General features: G+C 34.0%; 1 long non-coding RNA gene across 1 annotated transcript in view; it reads left to right on the top strand.

Annotated features, from left to right (window-relative positions):
• Positions 1 to 21,982, top strand: part of LOC141558205 (uncharacterized) — a 47,758-nt gene extending 25,776 nt beyond the window's left edge. Inside the window, exons 4-5 of the long non-coding RNA XR_012486991.1 lie at positions 6,350 to 6,439; positions 21,873 to 21,982. This is a non-coding gene — a long non-coding RNA (uncharacterized LOC141558205). The remainder of the gene's footprint in view (positions 1 to 6,349; positions 6,440 to 21,872) is intronic.
• Positions 21,983 to 22,741: the final 759 nt, after the last annotated feature.

Here is a 22,741-nt window from a genome sequence, read left to right as displayed (position 1 = left end):
CTCTGTCTCTCTGTCTCTTTCTCTTCCTCCTTCAAAATCCAATTAGTTCCCAACTTCATTCTTCATAGTATCTCTTATATCATTATTCCTCTCTTAACTCATATAGTGACTACTCTCATTCACTCTTGTCACTTCTTGCCTGTGCTATTGTGATTGTCTTTGTAATATGCTTGTGATGCCCACCCTCTTTCCTCTCTAATTCCCTTTTCACACAGCTGACAAAATAATCTTTCTAATAGAGAAATCCAATTTTGTCACTGTCCTCTTGCCTCTAGGATCAAAAGTATAAACTGTTCAATCTGACATTTAGTATGATCATAAATTAATTCTTAACCTTATTTGAAATAACTAATTTCAACCAAGCTGGATACCTAGCTATGTCCTGCTCTCATCCTGCATTCTTCTGTCTTTGTATACCTGGGGAGACCACCTTCTATGTCTACAGCATATTTTCTTGATATCTCCACATGATGACATTCTTATTTTTCCCCAACCCACCCCTCTCTGCAAGTTCCAACTTAGAGGCTGTCTCTTCCATGAAATCTCTTCCTGAAAAGTAACATAATGTCTTCATCAAATTTTGGACAATCCTCTGTCTCTGCCCTTATTTGTATAAATTCCATCTTTTTTATTAGACTGTAAGCTCCTTAATGGTGGTCAAGGATAGTGCCATTTTTTTCCATCTTTTATCTTCAACAAGAACAATATCTTGCATATAATAATAACTAATAAATAATTTGTTTAATTTAATTGGATCACACCCAATATGACACAGTTGTGACATAACAAGGGCAAGTAATACCTCTGGTTTTTATTTGTAGCTATTATTGACTAAGCAATTAATTTCATAAAAATAGCTATTATTTGTAATTGCACATAGAGTGTATTTATTCTTCATGGTATGTATAAGTACCATGGGCCAAATTATATGGCCATGAGTTCCCAATTGAATGGTTTTTGTCACCAAATCATGCAATAGTAGTCTCAAATACATAGCTAGGCTCAGTGTTACATAATTCAGTGGCAAAATTCTCACCCACTGAATATTGCATTTCTCTCTTTACCATCATATGATTTGTAGATAGAACATAAATTAACATACTAGATTTTTTTGTTTTTGTTTTTGTTTTAGAAAAAAATTTTTTTTTAAATCAATTGTATCATCATACTTGATTGGGGATGAGAAGTGGGGCAGAGAAACAAAAATATCCTACTCCTCTCCAATATACTAGTTTTTAAGAAGATTTAAAATACAAAAAGAGAGAACATTTCTATTTACCATTTCTTCCAAACACTTAGCTGCTTAGGGAAACTGAAAAAGGGAAATACATTAGAACTTTTGAAAGTTGAGATCTTATGGGCACTTTCTCTGTGACAGGAGGAGTCTTTGTAGGAGAAATTAACCTGTGGTATTTAGTCTAGTTTTTTTTTTTTTTTCACTGTCTCTCTGCACTAACATTTTCCAACACAGCCACCAATGAGACCTTGGAAACAATCATTAAAAAACATTAAAATGAGATCAAAACATGATCATTTCCCTCTGAATAGTGCCTTATGTTTTAGAAGCTCTATTGGCTTCTTTACTTGGAGTAGTTTCAAATTCCCACTGTCTTAGTGGCAAGACATTCAGCATTTTTAAAAAAAGATATTTCTCTCTCTCTCTCTCTCTCTCTCTCTCTCTCTCTCTCTCTCTCTCTCTCTCTCTCTCTCTCTCTCTCTCTCTCTCTTCTCTCTCTCTCTCTCTCTCTCCCTCTCTCTCTCTCATTCTCTCTCCCCTCCTTCCTTCCATTTCCCTTATAACTCTCAAACCACCTTATGAGTCTAATGGCCCACATTTTTGAGCTTCTTTACTAGAGTTCAGAGTATTTAGAGAGAACAGCCTGTAGTATCCATAAAGAAAAACACTCTTTGCATGCTTTGAGTAAAAGAGGCCATGTTAGTTATGATAACAATCATGAAGATGTTGTCCTGAGTCTTGATATCAAGGCAGCTGAAGTGCTGTTCAAACATAATCCAATCAAATAGACACTACTTAAAGGAAGCTTTGTATCCAGGAAAGTCTGATCACCATCTAGGAGTCATGTGACTGGGAGTAAAAGTGACAGGTACTGAAAGAAATTGTTTTATTAGAAATTTAAGGATGCAATTCAAGATATCCTATGACATGATTAGAACTAAATGATATGGATATAAAAAGCAGGAATATTGACATTAGTGATTCAGCAAGACCTAAATTAGAAACTAATTCTGAAAAAATGAAACTCAAAATTTGTGAATTTGCTAAAATATTTTTGGGGCATCTCTTAAGCTCAGAGAGGATTGTTTTCATGCACAGATACCCATGGAACTGAATAAAAATTATAAGTGAATTGAACCAATTCATCACTGTGAAAATTACTAAGCAATGGTAAGTTAGAAGGCCAACTGTTATAATGTGGGAAAATTCCAAATAACATCCCTCAATCAATGGCAATTCCTAGTTGGATCTCAAATATATGTAACAAAAAAAAAATACTTTGTATATCATTAAGTTGATACAAAATATCCAAATGTTCTTGTGCTATAAAATATCTGAATTAACATTGTTTTTTACTTTTTTGTCTCTATATTTTGACTTTAGTTATAAAGATACAACTCATTTCTATAAATAAGAAAAACTATATGGACAGTGCTGAATAGCTAATAAATGATAGAAAGGAGAATATAGTGAAGAGGGGGGAAAGGAAGAGTGAGGTAGAAACAGATATAAAGACCTAAAATCAAATACAGAAATGGGAGGAGAGACAAGGGATACACACACACACACACACACACACACACACACACACACACACACAGAGAGAGAGAGAGAGAGAGAGAGAGAGAGAGAGAGAGAGAGAGAGAGAGAGAGAGAGAGAGAGAGATCCCTCAAAACAGTGATCTTAAATTTTTCCCATGGCAGAATTCCTGTGGTAAAATCTTAAATTATGATTAAATGCCTGATATCAAATAACATAAGATTTATTATCCTTGAAGTGTTTCAGGATTCCTTGCACAGTTTGACAAATTCTCTTAGCAGACAGTAATTTGCATCCCTTAAGAAGTTATGAATCTTTAAGAAAAACTGCAACATGTATAACATATTTTGGACACTTACAGAATCTTCCTCTCAAAAGCATACCAGATTAATGGAAATGTGAAAGAACTTTTTACCAGTTTTAAAGAGAAGAATTGAAGAAATTACTGAAGGATTGTATTACAAGGCTCAATTCTGCCTTGAGGGGAGTCAAAATATTTCCAAAATTTGGAATTGTTTAGTTATTGGAAAATAAGAATAACTTTCATTTGAACCTGGATTTTTTTTTCCCTTTAAGTTGTAACTGCCTAGATCTTGTTGTCTTTATTCATGGTAAATGCATAAATTCTTCCTGTGTTGCCAATTTAGTGAGCATAAATTACTGTGGACTTTATATGGAATAAATTATCTTCTTAAGTCTCCTTAGATGTGTAGCCAATGGAGATTTTAGCTCAGAAATCCAAATGGAAAATTTAGCTTGGAGGGACCTTAGTGTGGATTTGGAATACTCCCTGGGGACCATTTCTTCCACACACCAATGAATGGATTACAGGATATACACTTCAACCAGTATCTTTCAAAGCTGCATGTGGCTCTTCAGAAGCCTGCATGAGGTTTTCTTCTTAGATTTGAATAAAGTATCCTGGAACATTCCTGATACTTAAGTAGCAGTGGGCCTAGGAGGGAAAAAAATAGCAAGACTTCATCTAATGAAGAGTCATGCACAGGCAATAATAATGGCACGTAGAATCTCCAGAGAAGTGACTGGCTTTAGATGTTTCATAATCTGGTTTGTATTCTTTGATGAAGACATCACACCAATCATCCCTTTATGTTAAATTATTATGAGTCCTCATAAGTATGTGATAAGTTTAATTGATTTGTGACTTTCTGCATCTCTGACAGTGAAGTGGTACTCTGGATGTTGAAAGGTAAGGGGAGTTTGATTTCAGTGATGTAAAGATGAATGCATCATTTTCTAAGCTGAAAGATGAAAATCTTGCTTGTAAATTCATTGTCTGATGTAAAGACCATGGTGAAAATTTACATTTGCTCTCTAGTTCAAAAGGTCAAAGGACAGTCAGACTTTTCCAGTTTAAATGAACTGTGAAACTGAAATTTGCCAGAAAATACATTTTCATGTGCCTATCCATAAGCTCTTGATTTTCTCATTTGTTTTCTTTCTATCTCATATGTAGTTTCCTCCACTTTGCCTATAATTACTTGAAACATGTTCGTAGAGGTTCAAGTCTATTAGAATTTTGTCTCTTTACTCAGTTTTAAAACACCTGATTGAAAAGTGCAAATGGAAGCGAAGAACTCAAAAGAATCTTGGATTGAGATAACCTGAATTCAAAATCTAACCCTTTCACATACTGGATGATGTTGAGAGTCACATAACTTTTTTGTGCCTCAATTTCTTTATCTGTAAAGTGAGGGGACTGAACTACATGAGTATTGTTTCTTTCCAATTCTTTATTTATGATCCTAAGATCAAACAATATCAATAATTTGAATAGGGAATGAATTTTTAATCTTGACTACGTGTAAACATGTTAATAAATTGGTTATTTTCCTTCTGAATGTGGTTATACTTTTATGATTGCAGGCAGATGGTTGTCACATAAAACTACACAAAACCACATTTCTGGGAAGGATCCTCTCTTAGTGGTGATGGTGGTTGTTTTTTCCAGACTTCTGAATACTAAATTAAATTAACACATTTTTATTAAATGTATTCTATGTGTAAAGTACTATGCTAGATGCTACAAGAAATAGAAATATGGAGTGGGAGGAAGAAAAAAGATATATGAATTTCTTGACTGGTGTGAGACAAGTGAACCATCTGTACCTGAAAGTAGCAGAGGAGGCAATGATCAAAAATTTCAACCAGTCTAACCCATTACAGTTTATAAAGAAAATTCAATGCAGCAACATTTTACCTACTTACTATGCACAAAACACTATTGAAAGCTTCAAGGATATTTAATTTCAGGTTTTCTTAAATTCTTGATACAATGTAAAATTATCATATGAAATTGTGGGAACTTGTAGAGAGAATAACTATATGTCACTTCTGATCTTGCTATATTAAGTGTAACAAAATCTGGGTTTCAGTATCAATGTTAATTGATACAAAGAAGGGACAATGAAGAATAAGTGGGAATATTGGTGTCAAAATGTTTTGTCTTTTGAAAAAGTTTAAAAAAATCGAATCCACTTCCTAGATAGAACTGAAAAGACTAGGAAATAAATAGAAAAAAAAAAAGAGATCAGAGGTAAACAGGTAACTATAGATAATAATTGTACATTACAGATATTATAAAAAAAAAAGAGAATGAGATTATCCATCAAAGTAGCAAGTCACTTAATCCCTGGGTCTCAATTTCCTTATTTGTAAAATGAAAAGTGATAGTTGGAGTGGGGGATGAGAAATACAATTTATCTCATCAATCTAAACAGAAAATTTCAATTCTGCTTAATATGATTAATTTCAACAAGAACTGAAAATTCGTGGTGTATAGTCATATTTCAGTGACCTCCTTCCATGTATTTCTACATACCTCTTTCTACTGCCATGATGGTTTTATCTGAGACTTTTCAAGAGAAAAAAGTGGAAATATGGAACACGAGAATAGGTGATATAAAAGAGGTATAAATCATTCTAGGAACACTAATTATGTGTGTTTTTAAACATGTTATCAGGTAGACAGATGGTTGGAATAAAGGTAAAGGCAAGAGCACAAAGCAAAATATACCTAAAATGGGGAAAAATGATCAGATTATTCCCCTCAGTTGAGAGAAAAGGTCTAACTATATTAGGCTTAAAGGATCAGCTCACAACCACTCTGAATAAATGTGTTTGCAAGCTTTGCTCCTTAAGCAAATCTTGGATCTGAGTGAACTAGAGAACATTTTGGTTACTCCTTGGACACATATTCTATTCTGTTTCACATAGAAAAAAAGCCCAGATAGGATAGCTATCAGCTTGAAAACATTAGATAAAATTGATAGGGAAAACCTTGCTAACTCTTTTGCAGGCTGCTTCTGAATGTTTCTAGAACAATGTATTTGGATCTTCATATAGGTTCTATGACCATGCTAAGATTCACAAAGATTGTTCCATTCCCTCTGATTAGGTCAACCTGGCTAGCAACAATGTATGTCTTGGAAGCTCTGTTTTGTTCATCACCATGGAACTTAAAGTTTCTTTGTGTAAAGAATTGTTATATTAATCGGGCACTAGAAGATAATATCTTTCTTGGTTCACTTTCCTTTTTATTTTTGGCTCAGGTTCCTGTTTTACCTTTCCTATATATTTAATAATAGCATCACTCATCTACAGTGCCTGCTACTTAGAGTTGGGAACAGATAAATTTAATGGTGAGTATAGAATATTTCTAGAATTTAATCCATTCTCTCAAATAGCCTATTCTAATCTCAGAAATTTTATATTATGATTGGATTTCTATCCATATAACCTGATGCTGGAGGGCTGATAAGTGGAAAAAGAAAGAGAATGATGACAAGTCATGGAGACAAGATCATAAAATATGAATTCCGTTGTTGACTGTATTATTTACCAGCTCAGTGACTTTAGAGACTTTACTTCTCTGAGATTTATTTCCTCATCTGAAAAATAGGGATAATAATATTAATACTATTTACCTAACCAGAATGTTTTGAGGAAAATGCTTTATAAAAGAACTACAAAATAAATCTTAACCATTATTCTTTAAAAAGTTTTATCCCAAATTGTCAATTTCTGAGGGGGAAAAAATCTTTATGGAGCTCCTTCTCTATTTTACTCTCCTATATTTGCCTCTTCTTTTTCTTCTTCCTTTACTCTTCTCTTTGCCTCCTGACTCTCTGCTCTTCCTTTCCTTTTTTTCCTCCTATTTTCCTTTCCCCCCTCTACTCTAAAATCTCCCAAATCAAACTCTCTTTTCCTTTCCCTCCCTCTCTCTCCACCTTCCCCCTACCATGTGTGTGTGTGTGTGTGTGTGTGTGTGTATGTGTGTGTGTGTGTATAAATGATAGTGGTGGAAATAAGAAGGGGCCCACATAAAGAAGGGGAAACCAATCTACCTTCCTCCACTTGATTTTGTTGGTTTCATGATCCTTAATAGAAAAATAGATGGGAATACCTACTTTTCTGCTACTCAGAGTTGTATTCCATTATGACCATGAATGAGATACTTTCAGAGCTCTAAGATGGACTCATTTCAATCAGACAACTGGACAACTGGAATATGTAGGTGTCAATTTTATGGGGGTGAATTTTTCCCTAAATCACTGCTAATTTTGTCAATGTGGCCCTAAATAGCTTTGGATACACCTATAGATCCATGACAAGGAGAAATATCTCTCATACATTGTTTCTGGAAAATAATGATCTTAATAAAACCATCATTCCTATTTAGTTACAATTTTCACTATAAATATACCAAAAAACTTATTCCTAAAATTGATTTGTGCTTCTTCTTCTTTCTTTTTCTCTTCCTCCTTCCTTTATTCATGGCCTTGGCAAATGGGTTGGCCTTTCCCTTTTATTTTACTGGGAGCATCATATAAACATATACTGCTATGAAAATAAAGGTATTTATTTTAAATACCTAAATAAATTAAAGGTATACAAAATTGCATATACACTGGTCAGTCATAGAATACTATTTTGTTTGGCTTATTATGACACTGAAGATATTGTAAACACAGTTGGAAGTATGAAAGCATTAGATTCATTAAAATGTGATCATTATCCAGAGACTTTTGAGCCAAATGCATCAATAATTATAATTAAATTACAGGAAATGTCCAATATTTCTGAATTTACACTTTATATATATATATATTTATATGTATGATTTTTATATGCTCGGTTACACATTTGTAATCCAGGGTACTTGCAAATATAGCTTACTCTAAAAACTCACCTTGTAGACTAGGGTATCAGAGAAAGTTTGCCAACTTCTGCCATCATAGCTCTACATGTAAACCTGAAGGATTAGGAGTGTCTTTCTAATAGTTTTATTTATGAGCACCAACCAATGTGTTCCCACATTGATTTTTAGTTGATATTAATTAGCTAGCCAGACCTAATTAGTTTTTGGAAAGTCTTATAAGACATTTTCCCCTACCTCCAACAAGCAGCACACTCTCTCACAAGTACATACAGAGTCCAGGGGAAATGGGGCTTAAATTCAGAGAACACATGATAAAGGGATATGTTTCTGCTTTCTGGAATTTCTTTTCTATCCTTTGTTGAGTATTCATCTAAGTTACTTTTCTTTTGGTAAGGTGAAATGCTGTTTGGTTTCTTTTAGAATTCTAAAACTGCCTTGCTTACCTTTCTTTCAAGTGCTACTTTATATTTAGTCCTTGATTTAGGTACTTTTATCATTGTTGTTCTCAAGAGTCTGAAATCTCCAACATTTTATTGTGTACAAGATCATCCTCTAGACTAGAGGTAGGAAGGGGAAAGAAATGGAATTTCTCTCCTCTGTAATCCCACAAGACATTTCTTTCAGAGGCTTGGCTAAAGTTTTTCTCTTCTCTAGGGTAGTCAATTGGAATACCTAACCCTGAGTTACCTTGCTAACTTTATTTAAGACCCAAAAGATGTGACTGATTCTTCAACCAGTATTAATATACTTCCTCTGTAGTACCATTTTATTTCATCCAATGATTTTCGCTCCAAATTAGGAAATTTTCTGGCCTTAATTCAATACCTTTGATTGATTCAGTAGGACTGTTTTCATCTGATGAAGGCATCAGGATATACAGCATGCAATTTAATTATTTTAAATAAGGTAAAAATGATTGATTAAATCAGTACCCACACTGAAACATAGGGGAAGGAGAAACACTTTTGGGGGACAGGATGTGTTGCACTGTGAGGGAATAGAAGAGAATGAGTTCTTCTTAGTCATAATAGAAAGCAAAAAGAAAGAACAATGGAGTTAGGGAATTTGGGCTTTTCTACTCAAAACTTAGTTGATTTTAGCAACTCATTTCATTTCTATTAACTTCAGTTTCTTCATCTGTAAGGATATACATAGAATCTCTCTTCAACATGCAGTTCAACACACTCTTTTTGCTGATCTATCCAACTGCTCTTGCCTTCATTCTATACTATCTTGTGATTAATTGCTTTTATATTTATTCTTTTTACATTTTTTTTTGCCCCAATATACTTTTAGATACTTATCTCCTCAAAACAATGTAGATTCTCTTCCTTTTCATGGTCAGCAATTTTACTATTAGCCAAAGCTTCTACTGATAAGAGAACTATGGGTACACATATCTTCTTTGGCAGAAAGAGGAAATTCTTGTGGATTTATGGCTCCTTTTTGCTTCATGTAATTTACTTCCCCCCACTCATCTCAATTAACAAGCATCTATTCCCTTCTTCTTTTCTCAATTAATCAGATCCCTGTAACAAACATGCTTAGTCTTGTCTTCAGTTTCATAGTGGACACCTTTGCTATGTAGCAGCTGCTCTCCATACATATTTATAGTTATGCCTACATAGGAATGCTGTGGATTCATACAGCATGCTGGGATAAATGTAGAAAGGGAATGCTCCTTGCCACCCTCATTCTGCCTTCTTCATTTTTCCCTAAATCACGGGCATGACTCTAGAGAGCCTTGGATATACCAACAAGGTGACAAGGAGAAATGTCTCTCTTACAAAGATAATAACAATAACAATATTTCATGTGAGTATAGAAGTTGAAACTTCTGAAAGAATTATATATACATTTTAGCATTCAATCTTCACATAATTCTGTAAAGTTAGTAAGACTTTAAAAAAATCAACACCCCCATTTTACAGATGAGGAAACTTATACAGATAAGAATAAATGGAACATTTTGAGTCATATGCTTGCTTAGTGATGGTTCTGGAATTAGAACCCCACATGTTAGTCTATAGCCAAAGCAGAATTATAAGAATCATTTCACTGCTTCCCTCACCTCTCCCAATTCTCTTTCTCTGGAAATAAGAGTTTCTAGGTAGAAGTAGATAGAATTCTTTCTATCCATGCCTTTACAGCTTTCACTGCCAGCTAGCTAGTACAGTGAGCTTGTAGTGAAGAGGAAATGAATTCAAATCTAACCTTAGATACTAGCTATATGATTCAAGGTGAGTCATTAATTTCTGTCTGTCTCAATTTCCTCAATTGTAATATAGGTATAATAATGTCTAACTCACAGAGTTGTTAAATGAGATAATGTTTGTTAAGTACAATAGAATCAGATTAAAGTATAAGTGAGAAATATTTAATAAAAAAGTAAAAATTCAATAAAATATAAATACCATATTTTAATCTATCAACCTAAATATCAGAGATATTTACATATAAATTAGTGACCCCATTTCTATTTGAGATTAAAATAAAAATTCCACCTAGACCAACCCTGTCATTTTGTAAATGCATAAATTGGGGATAAAGAAAAGTTGGATGATTCATCCAAGGCTGCAGATAGGGAATAGCAAAGGCAATATTTGAATCCAGACCCTAGAACTCTAAATCTAGTGCTATTCTCCTTGAAACACATTATCTCTAAAATTGATGGGGTTTTTTTATCTCTGAAATCAAATGTAAGCTTCTTGAGGCAGAAATTGTGCATGTGTATGTGTACGTGTGTGTGTCTTTGCACACAGTAGACCCTTAACTTGTTGAATTTAAATCTCAGTGAAAAAGTCAGTACTAGAATCTCATTTATGATCAATGCACCTTCTTTCTAGATTCTGATGACAAAATCTTTCAAAACACAAAATTTAGTGTGGAACAAATGGTTTGGACAATGGACTTAACACTTAAAGATTTAGTTCTACAAAAATTTTGTCTCTTTAGTATTTTTGTCTGACCTTGGAGAAAACAGGAAAATGACATGAGGCAATTTCATAAGTGTTCTGTGTTGTTGAAAACTTGTTGGAGTCAAAGAGGATATTATTTTGAATCAGGAAATTCTTCTCAGTCAAATAATCAGTTGGTAAAATATGACCTAACAATACAACCTACAATGGCTCAATTTGCTGATGTCTATCCAAATTAGGGTGGGAATTCAAAGCAAAATGAAACCATGGAAGACAGATAATGATTGTAATCAGGACTATTGCTTTCCCACAAAACCTTTTCCTATTTTCCTACTTCTGTTGATGCACTACCATTCTCCCTTTCACAAAAGCTTAAAAATCTCAGTCACTTAAGTCACCTTGCCCTGCCTATCCAACAGGTTGCTTATTTCCATATATGTTATCTACACCAAATATCTTGTATCCATTTGCTTCATCACTTTGGCTACCACTTTATTCTATATCTTTGTCACTTCTTATCTGAACCATTCTCCTAGCCTCCTAGATGGTCTACCTTCATTGAATCCCCTCTTTCCCAATTCATCCTTTATATAACTGTAAAAATATTTTTTCTAATACACATATATGATTATGTCCTTCCATAAAAAGTTTTCAGTATCTCTCCATTATGATTCTAAAAGATGCAATACAAGTTCCTTAACCTGGTTTTTAATCCTCCACAAATATGCTTCCAAATGATTTTTTTTTTCAGTTTTGAAGTGCTTTGAATGCTAGACTCAGGCGTTTGGATTTTACCCAGTAGTAAATGTGGAATGATTGCTTCATCTAAATATAAATTTCATTTTATCTACTCAACTTTCTTTCATCCACATCTAATTCTAGGAAAAATCAAAATTATTTGGATTTATTATACTACATTTATGAACTAAGTATTTGACCAATAACCACCTTATTCAGTCAAAACAGCTACCTAGTTGTATGTATAGATTCAATTTCAGCCTGTAGAAATTAGATTAAGTTAATTATCCAAAGAAATTGAATGAAAACAGACTGTGCCTCTATTAATTGAATATTTTATGGCTTTTTGGTTCTGAGTTATCTAGATAATTGCCTCAGTTGTTTATTTTACTTTTAAGACATCCTCACCACCCTGAAAGGTCCTGCCTAGACTCACCTCAATCACAGTCTGCATTCAAAGATCTTTTATTCCTGTGGGTCTACTTTGGATATTGTTCTAGAGTAAGCCCCATACCAGGAGCCTCAGGGGACATTCTCTGGGGCAGATGAGACATTCACACTTAGCTAGGCTCCTATAGGCATGGTCTTGTCTGCTTTGAGGTAGGACTCCTTGGGCATAACATTACATCCTGTTGCTTGGTTGAATCTCAAAGCAGGTTCTCAAATAGTTTAACCATTTGTTTCCCTCAACAAACTCTCTCCAGTCACTAGTACTTTTCCTGGATCTTCTTGTAATTAACTCATACTGGTAATTTTGAACCTTTCCTTACTGATATGCAAACTCTGTTCTTCCCCAGCTGGAAACTCCCTAATTGCCATCCACTTCAACACTATACCCTCTAGTGTGTGGGGAGATCTTGCCAGCCCTTTCATCTAATTCTAAGAAAAATCAAAATTATTTGGATTTGTTATAATACTACATGTATGAATCAAGTGTTTGACCAACAACCATCTTATTCCGTCTCTGGAATGTCTAATTCATATTTAATAAATTTCTTATCATTTTAATACTTTTCCTTTCTCATTTCTTTAATCTCCTGAGAATAGAATGGAAAGAGGCCAGGAAGTCTTCCATGAAGGAAAAAAAAGATACACAAAGATATCAGGAATGGTAGAATTAAGAGTAGGGTTTTTATTTGTTTCTCAGAGAGACATAGATATGCAGTTAGGTCTGAGAGCTAGCTTTTCCTAAAGATCTGCCATCTCTCAGTATCCTCAGTACTGGCCCTAGTCTTTCTCATATCCACTCCCCACTCACTGTTATTTTTTTGGGAAGGATGTTGAAAACCCCTTCTTCCCGATTTCTAAATTTTTCCCCTCTCTAATGATTTTATTCTGCAACCACTTCTTTGTAGGGGTTTGTATTATACAAATTTATCAACCAATCTAGATCCTGGTGGACTGTTATCAGTCTTCAGGATATTTTCCTTCTTCAATAAATGCAATGCCTCTTTCCAAGTATTTCTCTCCTTTTCATCTTCTGATCTTCTACTAAGTGTTCCATCAAATACACAAATTCCAATTCTTCAATATTCTCATGATATTCTTCTCTAATCTACTTTGCCCACATGAGAAATGGTCATACTCTCAATCTCTCTAATATGCACGTGATCTACTTTTTCATATTTATGGACTCTGACTTTTATAATATGATTATGATTTTTTTTTACTTTTTCCTTTCTCATACCCCTTAATCCTAAATTTTGATTTTAGCATGATCTTTATTCTCTCCACCTGTTTTTTTTTTCCTTTGCCATTAACACTGGGTTAAATTTTCTTATATTCTTTTCCCCAGGCCTTTAGTGAATTATCTCATCTATACCATCTTCAACCCTCAAATATTTTGTCCCCCTTTCCTATCATTAATTACTCTTATCCAAACCTTCAATCTGGATTATCCCTATCTTTGACTTCTGTTCATATTCACATAGTACTAAACTAATCTGGAGGAAACCACAAACTGTGTTGACTGGGTCCACTACAAATTCAAATAACCAAACTTCAACTGAGCCCTCTTACTCAGGAGCACACATTCTAAATCCCCCCCCCCCAACTGACCTGCTTCTTATTACAAGTTCTCTTTTATTTCTGCCATGGCATCCTTTCTTTCTATTTTCTTAGATGAAAACTTTGAATGCATTTATCTAAACCTCCCTCTTCTTCCATTTTCTTCATCTCATCAATGTACTCCTTTATTCTAGTGTCTCTTCCAAGACTCACAGAGCCTTATGGACTCTCTTCTCTTCTCCCTCTATTCTGTCTTACTTAATATTCATGCTATGTCCAATTATCATCTGAGGACCATCTGAGATTTATATATCCAACTACATACTAGATTTCTATATCCAAACCTATTTTCTCATCTGAACTAATTTCCAAAGCCTTTTGGACATTTCAAATTGGATGTCCCCAAAGTGTCTTAAACTCAACTTTTATAAAATAGAACTCATCTTTCCTCCCCAAATCCTTTTCTTTTCATGACTTCTATTTTTGAGCATCAGAATATTCCCAGTTACCAAAGTTCTAAATTTTAGTATTTTCCTCTACAATTCACTCTTACTCTCCCTACATATTAATCCTTTGCTAAATCTTTTTTCTGTCTTTAAAACAACTCTTATATATGTTCCCTACTCACATGGCCTAATTCAGGCCCTCATCACTTGTCATCTGATCTATTGTCATAGCATTTTGATTAGTCCTCCAGCTCCAAATCTATTTCCACTCAGATCTTTCTTTTATTCAGCTGCCAAAAGGATTTTTCTAAAGTTTGATTTGCTCACCTCAATCACTGCTCATACCCCCCCCCCCCCCCCGGCTCATTGACTTCTACTGGCTTTCTACAACCTTGATAAATATAAATGCCTCTGATAGTTAGAGATCTTCATGGACTAGCCCCTTCCTACCTTTCCAGCCTTCTTACATTTATTCTCCTCCATATGTTCTATGATCCAACAACAGTGGCTTATTTGCTGTTTCCCAAACAATGCATTGGGTGACATAGTTCATTTTTCTTTTTTTGTTGTTTATTCATATAACAGCTTATTTTTCCCTAATTACATATCAAAATAATTTTAATATTCTTTCAAAAACTGAGTTCTAAATCATTTTCTTCCCTCTTTCCTCTTTTTGCCTTATTGAAAAGGCAATCATTTGATATGTTAAATATGCAAGTGTAATCGTGCAAAATATATTTTCATATTAATCATGTTTAAAAAGAAAATACAGACAAAAAACTTTTTTTAAAAAATTAATTTAAATTTTGCTTATTGTTCACTTACCTTTTTTTTTAATGGCTTAGTAGATAAAAATAAGATCATTTTATTTGGGCAGCTAAGTGGTGAAATGGATATAGTTTTGGGCTTGAAGTCAGGAGTCTTCCTGAAGTTCAAATCTGGCCTCAGACACTTATTACCTGTGTGACTTTGGACAAGTTACTTAATCCTATTTGTACCAGTTTCCTCCACTGGAGAAAGGAAATGGAAAACTGTTCTAGGTTATCTTTGCTAAGAAAATCCCAAATGGGATTACAAAGAGTTGAACGTGATTGAAAATGACTGAGCAACAATATATATATATTCTGCATTGATTTTTTTTTTCTATAGAGATTATGGTAAGGAGGGAGTGGGGAATAACTTGTAGGAAACTAATTACATTTATTTCACTTGACTAGGAGGCTGCCATCTACCTTGGCATTCAACAGATTCCTTGATGCCTCATATTGGTATCTTTATTTTTGTACTTTTTGAGGGATCTTTGATCTAAAACAAAACCTCCTCTAACTAATCCCATCTTCAAGCAGATTAGTTGTTTTATACCAGGAGCCTTTGGGTTTTTCCTCTGGTTTCTAAGGTGAGAGGGACAAGGAGTAGAGGTCTTAAGAGATCATATCCTGAACTAAAATTAATGGAGAGAGAGGGGAATAAACAGTTCTGTTTCTCTTCTCTGAATGAAGATTTGAGTAAAAAAGGAATCCTCATCCACAAAGCCCTGCCCAGTGGCTTTTACAAAACATTATTTGTGGCCCTAGCATTAAACACAGTGATAGGCACAGAGTAAACTATTAACCAGATCTCAACTACTTGATGAAGAAATGTACAAATAGTCTTTAACATCTATGTAAATGTAGCCTTTTTAATCCATTGACAAATTACTAAATTCTTTCAAAAAGCACACCCCTTTATTAAATTTTTATCATGTTCTAAGCATTGTGCAATGCATTGGGAATACAAAGACAAAAACAAAATAGGTACTTATGTATCTTATGTTTTATGGAGTAACAACAGCTAACATTTAGTGCTTTACTCATTTGGTTCTTAGGACAGCCCTACAAAATGGAAATTCTTGGTGTTATTATCACCATTTTACAGGCAAAGAGTTTTATACTCACAGATGATAAATATTAAGGGATTGTTTGACATTGTTTTCTGCCTCCAGGTATAACTCTTTTCATCATATCATGCTCTGTCTTTACCCCACCCCTACCAAGACGTATTTCCATATTTTCCCAACACATAAAGTAATTTGAACATTCTATCAGAAGAATAGATGTCTCTATTAGTTAAGACACTAGTTTTTTTTTAATTTTATATTAGTAGAAAGAATATATTTTCTATTCTTATAACCTATATTTCCTTCTTATATTTTTGAGGGGCTGTGAAGAAAAGTGCCTAAAATTTTGCTTATTTCCAAGCTTTCTAAAATTTAGATCACAAATTCTATTTGTTAGGCCATTCATTGCATAAAGGACAATAAAACTTTTTCATATGTTTCAAAGATTGGATCTTTTTTAATATAATAAAACATTATAATTTAATGATAGCTGATATATATACATAACTGTTTAAAATTCACAAAGGGCTTAACATATATCATTTAAACCTCAAAACAATTCTGAGATAGATGTTGCAAAAATCATCCTCTCTGTTTAATAGATGAAAAAACTGAGGCTCAGATTTATAAAATAATGCACATGGTCATACAATCAATAGAGGCTGAATCCAGATTTTGCTAAATGTAGTTATAATTTTATATCTTTTATATGATGCCACTCCCACCTTCTTGCTTTTATGTTCTAGAAAATCTTACACTATTAAGATCAAATGATCAATTTCATGAGTGTGGTTTGTGGAAAGTATAGCTAATTAAACATATCCTGTGTTTTCAGGAATACAGTCACTCTTCCAGTTTTAACATGATTATATTGATACTGACCACTATGGGGATAGCAATGAGCTCTTCAACTTCAAGTAAAGGAACGTGGTTCCCACAAACTATAGATACAGAGAATGTTAGATGCAGAAGGAACCTTATTAGAGTTTTTCTACTCAAAGCACTTTATTTTATTGAAACTGAAGCCAAGAGTAAGTGATTTGCCCAAAGTCAAAGTCATACAGTTAGTCCATGTGCATTTGTAGTTCATTTTTTTTAAAAAGTGCTTTATCATCCTGGGTCAATAAGAGGAGGGATAAAACATAAACTTTTCCCAACTGGAAGCATTTTAGGAGATGTCTCAACTTTCAAAAACTTTCAGTTTTGATACCCTGTATTAAGGCTTTCTCTTTTTAAAATGTGTATATGTCTTTAATTATGTGTCAAAGATCTGCAGTATTCCCTTATTTCTTTTTTGATAAGAGAAGAAGATAGTTAATTGGTTTAAACCTGCCCATAGGATATTTTTTTTCTACTATTGCTACCTATAGTAGGAAAACAATCTCAAATTTTCAGGATGTTTTCAAATACATTAAAAGTAAGAAGTCAGTGCTTAAATTTCCCTTTACTTACAACAGCTTTCTGTAAGCAGTGTTGATCTAATTTCTGGAAAAGGGATCCAATAGCATAGAAGAGAAGTATATCAAATATAACAGGTTCTGAATAGCATGCTTGTATTGAAGTGCAATCCAGGTTGGCAAAATGAAGAAATGTGGGGTAATGAACAGCACATATAGCTAGAGGGGTTTAGAATTGTCTGAAAGGCCAAACCTAAAGGATAAGTCAGTAATGTTTCCTAGTGGAGATGCCAAGGAAATATCTCTTTTTGCTGGGTGCTATGTATATTTTTTATAAAAGACTTGGATTAAAACAATCACCACCAGATGATATGTGACCAAAAGCAAGTAACTTAAGCTCAATGTACATCATTTTCTTCATTTCTAAAATGAAGATAGATTGCACTCATTGGCCTCCAAAGTTCTTTCTTTCTCTGAGTCTATGATCCTATAACTTAAAGGGAACATGATGAAGGGAGAAAGAACACTATGCAAGTTCAACAAAGGAGGGTGAGAACAGGTTGAATGAAATCTTACCATAGGAGATTTTGCACACCCAAACAAAAATATGCACTTAGGCAATTAAGTCCACAAAGAAGACCAAACATAATATATTTATAAAAGGACAACTGTGAAGGCCAAGATGAGAGAATGTCTCTGGGTTGTTTATCATTGTATCAACCCCTAAAAATTTCAGAAGAGCTAAGTTGAACTCTAAGGGTATGCTAGTCTACTTTCTCTTTGAGCCATGCATGAAGTGATGACTAAAAGTTATACTAAATACTCATATTAAATGCCCAAACTATGTTTTGTAACCCAGGGACAAAAATTCAGAGAGCATGAAAAATCCAGAAGCAGATATAATGAGGAAAGATTAAAAAAATAAAAAAGATGCAGATATAAAAACCATCATATCCTCTGGTAATACCTATTGATATTTGCTGTATTCAAAATTAAGACATTTATTTAAATTAAAAGGCCAAAATGTATAGAATATAAGGGTTTAAAGAAAGATTCCTATTGCTTTATTATTACTACCCATAAATACCTAGCAGAATATTTTTGTGCATAGTATTTATTTCACACATATGTGTGAGCTTACTCTAGACTGGAAAGTCTCTCTGATCATATATAACTCTTACATTTTAATTGTCATCACAGAAAAAGAATACTTTTTTGGGGGGGATATGGGATATCATGTAAATCATTTTATCTATGCAGACTTCTATTTTATCACTTTTAAAATAAGGGGAACAATCAGTGGGTCTCAAACTTTTTGGGCTTTAGACCTCTTAGAGATTTATAACTAGTGGTATGCTGCAGTCACTGAATTGCCTTGCAAGAACTGATTGTAAAAAATTTAGTAAGAGAATTTGCTAATTGAAAATACTAAAATTCAGGGCTTGATTTATAGTTTTGTTGACTGTATAGATTTAAAGTGGTAGAGAAAAGGACAGCAACTTAAAGGTATACTTTGCATACATTTCTAGCTTATCCCCTATCAGCATCCCAATCCATTATCAAATATTTACCAACATATCCTCTGGTAATACCTATTGATATTTGCTGTATTCAAAATTAAAACATTTATTTAAATTAAAATACATTAAAATATAAATTCATTTAAATATCAATATCAAACACATTATTTCTTAGTATAATGTTTTAAAAATAAAAAATCTACATTTTCCAAAACAAGAAAAATTAATGAGAATACAATTGTTTTACATCCTTCTAAAAATCTTTCTCATGGGGGCAGCTAGGTGGCACAGTGGATAGAGCACCAGCCCTGAAGTCAGGAGGACTTGAGTTCAAATATGACCTCAGATACTCAACCCTTCCTAGCTGTGTGACCCTGGGCAAGTCTCTTAACTCAATTGCCTCAGGGAGAAAAAATCTCTCTAATGTGTGGTAATAGAAAGAAGACAGCTGGCTTCTGATACCTCTTTTTACATTCAGTCTCTTAAGATATGTTGTTTTAGTTGTCATATGTGGAAAAAATCTGGCCTCATACACACATGTAGTTGAAAAAGTAATAGGCAAACAACATGTTAGTATTATTATGGGGGGGGGAATTAGCTCAAGAACTAGATGAATGGGTCTTTCAGGGATGCATTATGGGTAAGGTCTAGAAAAAAATAAGATGAGGTACTTGAGATCACCAAAGTAGTGAGTTGGAAAGCTGGGATTTGAACTGAAGTCTTAGAAAGAATACCACAAAACTTGGTTGGGACAAGAAGTTCAAATAGCACCAGCCAATCAACTCTGTATGAATGAATGGAAAAGAATGGTCTACACATTTACTATGCACAAAGTACTATCCTAAGCATCGAATACAAAAATACCATCACTTCCCTCAAGAAATTTACATTCTCAGGGAGAATAAGTTGGAGTTAAGTAACTGGCCCAGGGTCACACTTGTAGTAAGTTTCTGAGGTCAAATTTGAACTCAGGACCTTCTAATTTCAGGGCCACTGCTTTATCCATTGTGCCATCTAACTGTACCCTCATATGTATGGGCAATTGGGATTAAGTAATTTGTCTAGGATCTCACATTTAATAAGTGTCTGAGACTGGGTTTGAACTCAGATTTTCAGATTAGCACCAGTGTGCTATCCACTGTGATACTTGGCTTCCCCAAGAAGGTCATATTCTAATGGAGAAAACAATAGTATAAAGTAAAATTGAAACTTTTTTTTTTTTTCAGGAATAGTAAAAGGAATTTGATTGTGGTACTCATAGGACAAAATTGAGGTGAGGAAGAGTATTGTCTAGAAGGAAGCTGGGAAGTAGGTACAGAGGATAGGGAAGTGAAATAAGATTGGAAGAAGCCCTTGATATAGAAAGCCAGAACTGAAAGGGACAAGTTTAGTTGAGAGGTGCAAAGGGAAAGAATGGGGAGAGATCTTGGCTCTTAAAACAAAAAGCCCTACAGATAGAAAATCTATTGAATTGAGAATAATAAGGAAGGAAATAGAAGGGGATCAGGCTGGAAAGGCATCAAAAATTCAGGTTCAGTGCTCCTATGAAGAGGAGTGGAGAAAACATTCTATAAGTGAGAAATTCTTAGTTGAATGATTCTTGCTGTCTGAATGCTAAGATCACTTATGGCGTGTGTGTGTGTGTGTGTGTGTGTGTGTGTGTGTGTGTGTGTGTGTGTATTTTAAGTATTGAAAGAATGCAAATATTGTCAACACACTCTAAATTTTTTTTTTCTTTCTTGAGACTGGGGTTAAGTGACTTGCCCAGGGTCACACAGCTAGGAAGTGTTAAGTGTCTGAGACCACATTTGAACTCGAGTCCTCCTGAATTCAAGGCTGGTGCTCTATCCACTGTGCCACCTAGCCAGCCCCCCCCCCCCCAACATACTCTAAATTTTGGCACTTTGGGGAAAAGCTTCATCACTACACCCAAGTCATGGTTCTAATGATATGATCTATGATGTAGGGTTTGTCACCAAATATTGGGGTCACATGAAGAATTCACAATGGCCTTTCTCTTTGACAAAAGGTAGATTTATTTAGGGGAATAGATTCAAAGTGAAGGCATACAATACATACAAGAATGATAAATCAGAAACACAGTGGGAAAGCATATGAAAGACAAGTTCCTCAGTGGAACTCACAATTGCCCAGTAGAAAGGGAGAACCCCATGAAGTTGGGGCATGTCCTTAATTGGCAGGCTGATCCAAAGGAAGATAGCAGCCACTGGATGGCCCACAAGTAGGTTTTATAGGGAAAATTTAACCTCGGGGCATGACTGGGATTTCTACTGAGGGTGGATCTCAAGAGTTTGACATAACTTAGATTTTACACTGGACTTCCCCAAAGAATGGGACTATGGAACTAAAATAATTTCCCTTATCATCAGAGAGTTCTGTCTACTTGTCTCAGGGATCAATTTTTAGCAATTAACCACACCTAACATTGAAGACACCATCACTACCAGCTCTTTGCATTCAACAATTAGAGCTGGAGTAATTGAAGGAATATTTTACATCACATTTTTTGGATGTGTATTCCTGTAATATCAATGGAGGACACTATGTGATCTCTTGACAATATAAATTTTTAATTGTATATATCTATATCTACCTATCTTTCTATTGTACACACATACATATACACACAACTTACAGATATATTTATTCTTTGGAATATAAAGATCACTCTGTGATAGAATTTTCAGAAGTATTTTTTCCCCTCTTTTTATTTTTGTTTTTCTGTTAACTTGGGTAATGAAACCAGACAGATTGCTTTCAGTTTCTAGTCAGTTTCACTTCCTGGTTCTCAGCCACTGACAGTGAATTATTTTGTTTCCCTTTTCAGCACTGCCACAATTCATTGAAATTCAAAAGAGTAGCTTTTACCCTGACTCATTTACTTCTCTGACAAGATTTACTTTATAGTAGGTTCTGTGAAACTCTTTTATCCAAAAATCAAGATTTGGGCTCTAACCCTACCTGACATGCCTTTTTGGTCTCTCTTTCAGAAGCGCATATATTAGAATGTCAAAGGTGGGAATATTTCATTTGATGTGACTGCAGTAGGCACAAAGTGAAGACTTGGAGACTGCACCAATTTTTCAAGAAGAAAAGAGAACTAGTAGGATATATATATCCTATTCCTTTTTAAGAAAGTCAAGTTAATCATTTTCTGTACAGATTATAGGAATGTATTAGTGATAGGAAAGAAAAATATATCTTGATTTTTTTTTTTTTTTTTTTTGGTGAACTGGTCACAAATTACTATCTACACTATATTTAGGAGGCAAAAAAATCACACATACACATATTTTCATTTATAGATATACTTTTAGAATAGATGAGAAATATTTGGTATTTGGAGGTATTTGGAGGTATTTTTAGAAGATACCCACCCTGAAAGTATTTTAAGAGCATATTTATATTGATATTAAGATTTTTCTTTTATATTTCTCTTTCATTATTTATCCTGTTCCTATTATAGAGGAGGCATGCTATTAAATTCATGTGACTTTTTTTTTTTTTCTGAATTTCCTTTATTCTTATCCTATTTCCAGCTTTCCTCATGGCTGCACATTTCCTAATTACCTTGATCAATTTGGGTGTGTGTATGTGTGTGTGGGGAATTCTTTTTACTGACCCCTATTATAATTAACTGTAATCAACTAGAAACATGAAAATTAATTGCTTTTGTCCCTAAAACTACCAAGAATAACTGGTCATACATTGTCTTGCCCCTTTGAAAGTACAAGTGTATGATTGATTTTATGACTGCCTGTGGAAGCAAATTTCTCAGCATGACTGTACCAGGTGAAGAAGTATTTCCTATAACTTGCTTTAAATTTACTTGGCATTAACTTCGCTGAGTGCCCTATTC

Source organism: Sminthopsis crassicaudata, chromosome 2 (genome assembly GCF_048593235.1).
Source record: "Sminthopsis crassicaudata isolate SCR6 chromosome 2, ASM4859323v1, whole genome shotgun sequence".
In the NCBI taxonomy this organism is placed as follows: domain Eukaryota; kingdom Metazoa; phylum Chordata; class Mammalia; order Dasyuromorphia; family Dasyuridae; genus Sminthopsis; species Sminthopsis crassicaudata.
Note: the sequence above shows the minus strand (reverse complement) of the source record. Positions and strands in the feature narration are given on the sequence as shown.